We start from the raw sequence: 9,958 nt of genomic DNA on the forward strand, positions 1-9,958 counted from the left end.
ATCTGATTACATTGTACTAGGAATTATGCACAAATTATCAAAACCAGTAAGATATTCAACTTTTACTTCTGTCTCCTTAAGATATGATGAGAAAAATAATTGAATAACTTAATTTGTGATTAAAAAAAATGTCAGTTTGAGTTTTTTCTCCTTTGCTATCAAGGCAAGGTTACAAAAGCATATTTTTCCCTTCAAGAGTCCCTATTTTATTTTTTCAGGGAATTTAAAAAAAGAAAAAATGAGGATTCATTCTACAAAATTAGCAATTTTTTAATAGTTTGAGGCCTTACTAAAAAGGCAGACTGAAGCATTCAGTCATACATCAACTTTTTATGATGCTTCTTGATGCTCAGGATGCACATTCATTATTTCATCCTCCAAACAAAGACATATTACATAAAATGTTCACATCCCCTTATCTAGCCTTTGTTTCTCCTGCGTCAAGCCTCGTTCCTTCAAAACATCTCTCCCTGTTCTGTGGCAGCCCTGTGTGTTCATCAGACATGTGTCAGCCTTTTGTTAAGGTCTGCCAAAGAACAGGTTGTTCTCCCGCTCCCTCTCTCTGCCTTTGTGTCTATTTCCTGCCAGATGCTGGATCGGGAGCTTTAACAAGACAACCCTGAAAATGAAAGTGCAAACGCTCGGTGATATATCATCCCTCACCAGCTGTTCTCTGTTTGGAAGTCTCTCCACCAATCACTGGGCAGGACCACAGGAAGTTACCATCTGTGGGCATCATGGTGACAAGAGTTTGTGGATGGGCGTCGAGGCTGATGTGTTATCTTGAGCAAATGAAGTATGATAGTCAGAGACAGAGGTGGGGGGGGAGAGAGGGACGGAAATGGAGAGATGGTTTGGAGAGACATGGAGGAGTGCATCGCCTGGAAGACAAAGCGCTGGACCTCAGAGAAACCAGAGAGGGAGAGCCAAGCTTCATGGCTGTGAGAGGGGTGGATGAAAGGAGAGGAGACAAGGCCTTCGCACCTGCTCTGTATAGAACACAAGGTTCAGCTATCACATGTGTGCTGGCTGCAGGCCGATCAGCCTGGTCTGAGCTGGCTTTACCTTCCAACACCTCGCTGCCAAGTCCTCCTCCTGCTGCTGCTGCTCCACAGCAGCATCCTCTCCTCTGCTGCTCTGCACGTACAAACCAACCAACCAACTTAACCTTAAAGCCCTCACACTGTAGCACAAAAGCACATTTCCAGCATGGAAATCCTGTTCAAGTCATGCAAGGTTATCTCTTCTAGCACTGTTCTGCTTCTGTGCTCGTCTTTTCTATGCAACTGAAAATATTTTAAAATATTCTCTGGATATACTCGAGTCTTAAGGTTACCAGCACTTTTTTTCAGCTCTGATTGTGAAGTTACAATAAACCACTCATCCCAGGGTATCCAAACAGATTTCCCATACTTGATGCCCAAATAGACAACTCAAGTGTTCACAAGCGAATCACAGTTTAGAAGGATACAGCTGCCGTTTTCTTTCCATCAAGAATGGGTTCATGAATTCCAGTTTCAAAGCCTCAAACTTGGCATTAGGCTGTCACCAGATTGTTGTTTTTTTTCCTTCTTTTGGAACCAAAAGTGGAAAAATCTAGACTTGACAAAATTGCTACAACTCAATCCTGGATGACAGGTCACTGTGGTAGCCATTAGCCAGGGAGGATAGCCACACCCTACTGCTAAGGTTCTCAAATTGTAGGTCAGGACCCAAAAGTGTGCGTGACTAAATTTCATTTGGGTGGTGTGTGTCAAAATGTTACGGTTTCATTAAGCAGACACTTTTGTCCAAAGCGACGTACATCTGAGAGTAAGTTCAACACAGGCAAGACAACTAACTGCTTCAATTCAAACGGACACAGTTGCTGACATGTAGAGCTAGACAGCACACAGGGTGTTTAGAAGCAGGGTTGTTTAAATTTTTAAACATTCATAGATGTCCTCATCACTCACAGCAACCTTTATCATCATCCAGAATCTTAATTAACCTTAATATCATCATCATCATCATCATCATCATCAATGACATTGTCCTCAACACCATCACTAGTCATCAATATCATTAACATGTGCCGTAAAAACAATATTTTATTTTGATGGCCAAGTGTTTTGTATGACAAAGTGCACTTGCAGTATTAGTGTTAATTATTCAAACTACAACATAGTCAGTGGCAGTCATGCACCTTCATGCTAGTGCCCAATCAAAGTTGAGACATGTGGGTCACTATTGTCATTGAGAAGGTGAAGGTGGTTCCTGAGGCTTAACCAGCTGTTCTGAAGAGGACCCTGAACCAGCTATTAAAACCTGACACTCAAACAGAAGGCCATTTTACATCAGGTTGCTTTTTTGCTCTTTTGTAGTCTCCCTCTGCTGGTCATTAGAAAGAAAGCAGGTTTATAACACTACTCCACTGGGTTCAATGGGAGCTACATTTGCTTCTTATGTACAGTCTATAAAGAATCCCAGACTCAAGGTTGGGAACTAGTGTAGTCGAAATTACATCCTCAAAACTGCTCAGTCCTCTGCACAGGAAGTACATTTAAGCTTTGACTTTTTGACTGTGCCTCATTATCTGTTTCTATTTTTTAAACCTGACTTTGAATACAGAACCAGCTTTCTTAATATGGTATGTTTGTTTGCATGTATGGTTGGATGAATACCCCTACTTGCCATTGATCCTCACATGACCTGATGTATCAGTCCCCAAGGAGCTGGTTGCAGTTGTCCCCCCAAGGGGAATCTGAAAGGGAAACTCTCTCTAAATACTACAGTACAGAGAAACAGAAGCTCATGATGTACATGTGTTGTAATATAATGACTAACTTGAAGTTTATGGTAAATCTGCTTGCCAGAAGAGGGAACTAGAGTGCTGCAAAAACAGCACAGCCTGTTTGTCAACAACAAACACACTGACTCTGACAAACACTGAGAGCTGAAATGTTCTTTCCCTGTCCTTAAAGCGAGTCCACTTCTGCACGTTTTTCAAGGCTACCGAAAAATATCACAGCACCTACGGTCAAATGAGCACCCTTGTTTGTCTGCTGGTGTGTCATTGATGGCACGGAACAGTCAGCATCCTTCAGTATACATCCATATTTTGCTTCTGTTTCATTGAACATTGATGCTGACAACTGGGGGTCTTTCCTCAGCCCTGACATGCCCCGCTGATGGGCAGCAGTCATCCCTGCCGATCAAGGAATGGCATAAACACACGTTGACATTAAAAGCTAAGAGTTCCCTGCCAGCTCTCTGTGGGGGGTTAAGGGTTAATAATAGGCATGTGCATTCAGTCATGCTTACACACACACAGCACACAGGACTCTAATTGTGACCAGAGGCCATTGTACATCAGCCAGTGACTGACATAAGATGACAGGGTCCCGCCTCTGATCCACATATCCCAGCATGCAGTTGTGCCGCTCATTGTCCCTTAAACCTATGACACTTATTAGCTCTCATTAGCTTCCTGTGGTTTAGAGACGGCACTCAGGCCTGTCAAATCAACAACAAAGGATGTGAACATCAACAACACAGTTTGTTCATGTTGCTGAACAGTAATTGGTGAGATTGTGACAAGGAGAAGTTCATTTCCAGCAACTAGTTGTAGGCAGAAACATATCTATTAAGGTTATTAAAGAACAGCTGATGTGATAAAATCTCTCTTACTGGGTAAGCTGGGTAAGTTTGATCTTGCAGGTGAAGAGGCCAGATATCAAGGAGCTGGTTGCAGTTGTCAGGCCAGTTGGACATCCTACCAAATTTTTGGAAATGGCATTTAAGACGGCATAATGTGGTAAATAATTGTCACAGGCAGCTGCCTCACATACATACCAGCTGTCATCACATCTACTACACCCTTCCCCAAAACTTGCAACATCAGTGGCATTTCAGGACTGTTAGCACAAATTCATTTTTCAAGAGTATCCAGACTGTTCCCTGAATGAATTAAGAATGTTTGAGCATCCCCTACAAACTACATGAAAAACTGAGTGTTTCAGTCTGGACACTGGAGCCTCAAATTCGAGCATCTTTTGCGTCACTCCTTACACAACACAAAATGCTGACATCAACTCCAGAGTGGAAGGAAGTGGATAAAAGGCTTCCTGAGTAATTTACAGATGAGTTCTGTGACCTGACTTGACATTGTGATTGTTTCAAGGGACAGATCATGACTCTACTTCTAACGCTGCACGTTGAAATGTCGCGTCAGCAGCGTGAAAAAGTTGTATATACATTCAGCACTACTACAGCAACTCATGCAGATAGAAGTCTAGTGTCTGAACGTATTTTTATAATCACTTGTAAATACCAGAATGCAGGGGCGGAGCCAGAGCTTTTTCGAATGGGGTGGCCAAAGTGGGGCACTGATGTTTTCAGGGGTGGTATGACGTATATGTGCACACAAAAATGAATTCATTTACCATTCTGTCTGATCAAAAACACCTTAACTACTTACATTCAAGTGTCATGCAAATGCTATATTCCTGTGTATATCTTTTAAATTTAAATATTAACACAACAAAATTACAAAATATACATCTACTTAACTAAAATCTTTACGGACAAAGATTTACGACCAGAGTCACAATTTTAGTAAAATATTAATAGAAAGAGATGCTGCAGGATTTAAATGTAAGGACAACTACTAAAGTGGTTGATTTGAACTTAAGTCCAGCTTCTGACAAGGCCAGAGAGCCAATCATGGTTTAGGATTTTTATTTTTTTTTTATTTAACCTTTATTTAACCAGGTAAAAACCCATTGAGATCAGGATCTCTTTCACGAGGGTGACCTGGCCAAGAGGTCAGCAGCACATGTCACAAAACAGTCACACGAAAATGACAGCACAAATTAAAACGTACACTTTATAAATACATAGTGTTTTACAGTATGAATAAGAGGAGTGGAAGCTGTGACAAAACAACAAGCAATAATTTAAGGTTTAAAACACAGGCACTGTTCAGTGCTCTCACGCTGTCTGTCCCTCAGGATAGAACGGAAGGCTCCAAGAGTCATAAGTTCAGAGAGTTTCAATGAAGTCTGTAGAGCGTCATTGAAACTCTCTGAACTTATGACTCTTGGAGCCTTCCGTTCTAGGATATTAGAGCAGCCACTAGGGTCCCCAATCAGACTTGGTGGGGGGGGGGAGACTACCCCTAGCCACCTCCTGGATTCACCCCTACCATGTGAACCATCAGTCCTAGGCAGTTTTCGAAACCGCCTACTATACTAGCAGTACGTACTGATTTGGACAAAATTCAGTATGTAGTAAGTAGTATGTGAAAAAGTGCAAAATCTGCAGTAAGCCAAAACTCCCCGGATGTCTACTAATTTCTCAGTATGCATCGGACCATACTGTTTCCATACATCGCATACTGTTTCCCACAATGCACAGCGCGCATTCCACTTTTCCTTTCCTCTTCTTTTTTTTGAGGGGAACACTCAGTTTTTATGTGCTGTGAAAATTATTAAATTACATATAAACCACTTCCTAACTTTTTAAATCAGAAATTGATGCTAAAGAAGCAGTTTTGTGATCACCTTGGTTGTTGTTTACTTCCGCATTCCAAAACCAGAAATTCAGTGACGTCTGGCTCAGCGTACTGCAACACAGATCGAACAGAGCAGTCATACTACATGCTAAATTCAAACGCAGTATGTAGTAGACAGCACCTACTGCCTACTACATTAGTAGGTAGTATGTAGCTTGCCGTTTCGAAAACAGCCCTAGTAATCTAATTTTGAAAACTAAATCTGCCTGCTGTCTGATCGAAGCCTCTTTTGAGGCACAGATGTGTAATAATCATGCTCTTAAATCAGCATACTGGTATGCCACACCTTCCAGGTGGATGGATTATTATACAAAATAGTGGTCACAAACAAGATTCATCAGAAAAAATGCTCTCTTCTGTGCACGGATAAAATCTGAGTTCTTAATGAAGCTGTGAAAAATGGGAGCAAACACAAAAGTGCTGAGCTCGGGGAAGCACAAAGTGGTTTCATTACGAGATGGCTAGTTTGGCTCTGTCCAAAAGGGAAAATAAGGAAAAGTTAAAAAGAAACTAGCAAACTGTACTTTCTTTTTTAAAACTTGGCATAAGTATTGCTCGTTTATTAATCTCTTACCAAAAGAAGTGTCTTCCTGATGTCAACAAAAACAGAACAAAAACATTCCCCAAATTGTGCTTTTTAGAAGAGTGGGCAACATCTCATCATCTATTCCTCAGCATGAAAACAAAGAACGCTTTTTTAATTAACTCATACACACAACACTATATTTATATATTTACAAGAGGCTCTTTCATAAGAATATGCTAATCTCATTAACAACTTTTGCAGCTTCTAGCTTCTCTACTCACTCTTTCAGTCTATCTCACAAGTCATCTCATTCAGTAGACGCTCTCTCTTTACCTCCACCTGTGTTTGCTTTCCTGCTCCGCTTGCCTACCGTTTTATTCCCCACTCTCCCTCCTTTTCTCTCCACTTTATCTGGGGAAAGTTTGCCTGGGGTCATTCACCTGAGCCTGCTCACCTGGCCTCTGACAGGCCTGTTAGGTTGGCAGGCCTGCATGGTGAGGATAACGGTTGTCAATGGCCGTAGGGAAAGTAACAAACTCTGTTTTCTGTCATGATGACATAGCTGAGAACAGCGAAGACCTCAGGGATTTGGTTTGAGATGAGTGCATAGTCAAATACAAACACGCTTGAGTTGATTACAATATTGCCAGGTGTAAAGAGATCTGAGGAGAAATCACAGTGTTTTCAAATTTGATTTACAATTGGTTTTGCAGGAAACTTTCTTTATATACAACGTACACACAGATTTTTTTTAACGCCTGAGGCTACAGAAGACTGAAATACTTTTATGTGAGGATTTATCTGGAAGTTTGTGAGATGGAGCCGGATCAATATCCATCCCACTGCTCTTTATGTAATGTCAGTCATGAGGTTTTTAGTCTCTGGCAGATGATCTGGGTTTGATTAGTGAGCCTGGAACCGTCAGCTATCAGAGATGACGTACTGCGCTGAGCCCACACTGCTCCTACCAGAACCACCACAGCTTCAAGCCATGCACCTGTTCCCTCAGCCTGCTCTACCTCACACTCTCTCTCTCTCTCTCTAACAAACACACACACACACACACACACACACATGCACACACTTGTGCCTGTGGTTTCAACTTGGCTTTTTCTCATTAAAGACTCAGTGATATTTGACAGGTTTTGACAGCAAAGGCTTCCACATAGATCCAGTCGTAGTGACAGATATCCGACAGCTTGATGATAACTGCTGCCTTATGGCAGAAACACAGGTGTCCCTCATGGCTGACGACAAGAGGCAGCTCTAAGTGATGGACGGGTTTGATGAAAAGTTACAGAGCTGGAACAAGTGGAGAACATGCTGGGACTAAAACAAGATAGGGATTGTGAACTTGTGTGTGGCCACTGTGAAAGTGAGTCAGTTTATAATCAACACGCTCGGCCTTTTCCACGACCATCACGCTCAGGGTGGGCTACTCAACTGCTGCTATGATGTTTTACTGCTGTGCCTCAAGGATGTTAGCTTTATGACCATCAGGAATCAGATAATTATTTTCTTGTCACTTCCTCATTGATACGTATTCTAAAAAAAAACAACAGAAAACTGAATTCGGAAGGGACATTTGCCATATTTCAGGTTCAAACAACAGCATATTTAATCAACAATGAGCTACCAATAGACAGGAGCTTGTTGATGTTAGCATCAATACAAGTTCTAGCTTATAGAACCATTATAAGGAAAGGGGCAGAACTACCATGAGCTGGTGTCTGGGGCTAGCTAATGGTTTATCAAACATGCTCTTTTTCTTTATCAAGTCTTAATGCCTTTCCTATATTGTCATGTGACACTATCAAAAGGCAATGTTAGCTAGAACACTAACGCCGGGTGATTTTCACCCGAGCAAACACATTTACATGATTTTCATTATGTTGCATTTGTCATGGGTCCCTGGGTAGCTTCAGCATTGTCTTTGAGGTCTTTGAAGACGTGAGTGTTTCCCAACTCCAAAACCCGCTTTTTCCTACAGGCATGTGTTCGGGGGATTTTCACCCTTTTTTGTTTCTCTCCCCTGCAGCTGTTTGTGTTTGAGACTGTGCTTTCACCAGGGAAGTCTCAAATGCCCCAGGAATGAGTGGACCGAACACCAAGTTTCCAGTTTCATCATTTTTTTTGTTTTGGGAATTTTTGGTCTCAAATTCCAAATTTTTCAGTCATTTTGGAGCTTTTTCATAGGGTCTTCCAATGATGCATTTTTTTCATTTTGTTAGACCTGGCACAGTTTAAAGAACACTACTCTAATATGTCATGTATTGTCATATTTTGATGACAAGTACTTTTTATTGGGTATATTGGTGTTACTAATTTTAGCCATAGTGTTCTAGGGTTAAAGCCCTCCTGGGCTAACAGTAATATTACCCAGGAAGTGACTGAATGCACTTGTAACCATATGGTTAAGTACGTTGGAGAAGGTGTCTATTCCGAGCTAATTCTAATGTTAGCAAATAAGGTGCCGATTGCTTACATTAGGTGTTTTTATGTTGCTACCTTGTTTAAAAAGTTATTGCCTTTTTATATCTTATTATTTAACACTATTAAAGGTTATGTGAGCATACAGGTCTTAAACTGATTGTATCATGAGCTAGGAGTTAGCAATATGCTAAATGTGAATATTAATAATGGGTATTCAAATACCATATTCATTTAAAAAAATGGAAGGAAGACACCTTCCAATTTTCAGTGTTCATTGTCTTTTTAGTCACTGACTATTTAGGAAGTGTTGAAATATTAATGACACAGCATTTGTGCTTTACACCTTGAATATGGTCAAAAATCAAAATTGCTGCCACATGAATATGATCACTTATGACAAACTTCAGTTCAATCTTTTCACATTTTTTGATACTCTTGTACTTCAAAACAGGTTTACAAGATAACTCTTCTTTGTAAGAGTTTATTAATAATTGTGCGCGACCTAAACAATTTCTCCAAGCCCCCTCCATATCATTGCACCTCCTCCTCGCCCACTTTGCCCCTCTCCTCCCTTGCCTCCTCCTCTACCTTCTGCTTGTAAATCAGCTCCTTAGAGCTGCTTTTAATATTGCTTGAGTGTGCAGTCTTTTTTACGCGCTCTGGCGTTCACTCCTCTCGCGTGCCCTCTGTCAACAGTAAACTTTCTGAAAAGCGAGCTTAACAGGCCGTGAAAGGGCGGCACAGATGGCTACATCCTAGGTGGTAATTATCAACCACTTCCTCCCAACACACACAAAAAAAGAAACAAGTGAAGGTGTTGCCGTCAGGTCAACTGATGCCGCTGACACGTTCGTGGGCTCTCTGGCAGTGAGCTCAAACCGACATACAGAAAAGGGCCTTCTGGTGCCCAGACAGCACGTTGACAGTGTCAAAGGTCAAGTACAGCCATAAGAGGATGATTTTTGGCTTCAGTGCACATCAGGCGGAAGGAGATCTATATTAAAACACTATTCTAGTTGCCAAGAATAAACAGTATACCTAATATTCTAAACCTCAGGTGCTGGTGTGGCTCGGTGTCTAATCTTGTTTAACTGAAGTTCTTGAGAAGTATTTTAATTGGATTCTAATGGGTTCATCCTGAGTTTATGTAACGTACAGTAGACAAGCAATAAAAGCCAATTAGTCTGAAAGTGTTTCAGTCGGCAGTGTGTTGGTAATGGCTGAGTTTATATGCACACTCTCAACAGTCATACGGTTGTTTTTTTGTTTTTTTTTGAGGAGCTTAACCATTTATTTTGCAGTGGATCTGTTAAAATTGAAGGTGACAGCTAATTTGAATCCTCTTTATTTGGCGGAAACTTAATACACTACAAGGTGATAGGCAAGGCTCCCCCTACCTCTGTACAAGCCGCCCGCCGCATGCAAAAATATGTAAATGCTTCCCG

Source organism: Notolabrus celidotus, chromosome 22 (genome assembly GCF_009762535.1).
Source record: "Notolabrus celidotus isolate fNotCel1 chromosome 22, fNotCel1.pri, whole genome shotgun sequence".
Classification (NCBI taxonomy): Eukaryota; Metazoa; Chordata; class Actinopteri; order Labriformes; family Labridae; genus Notolabrus; species Notolabrus celidotus.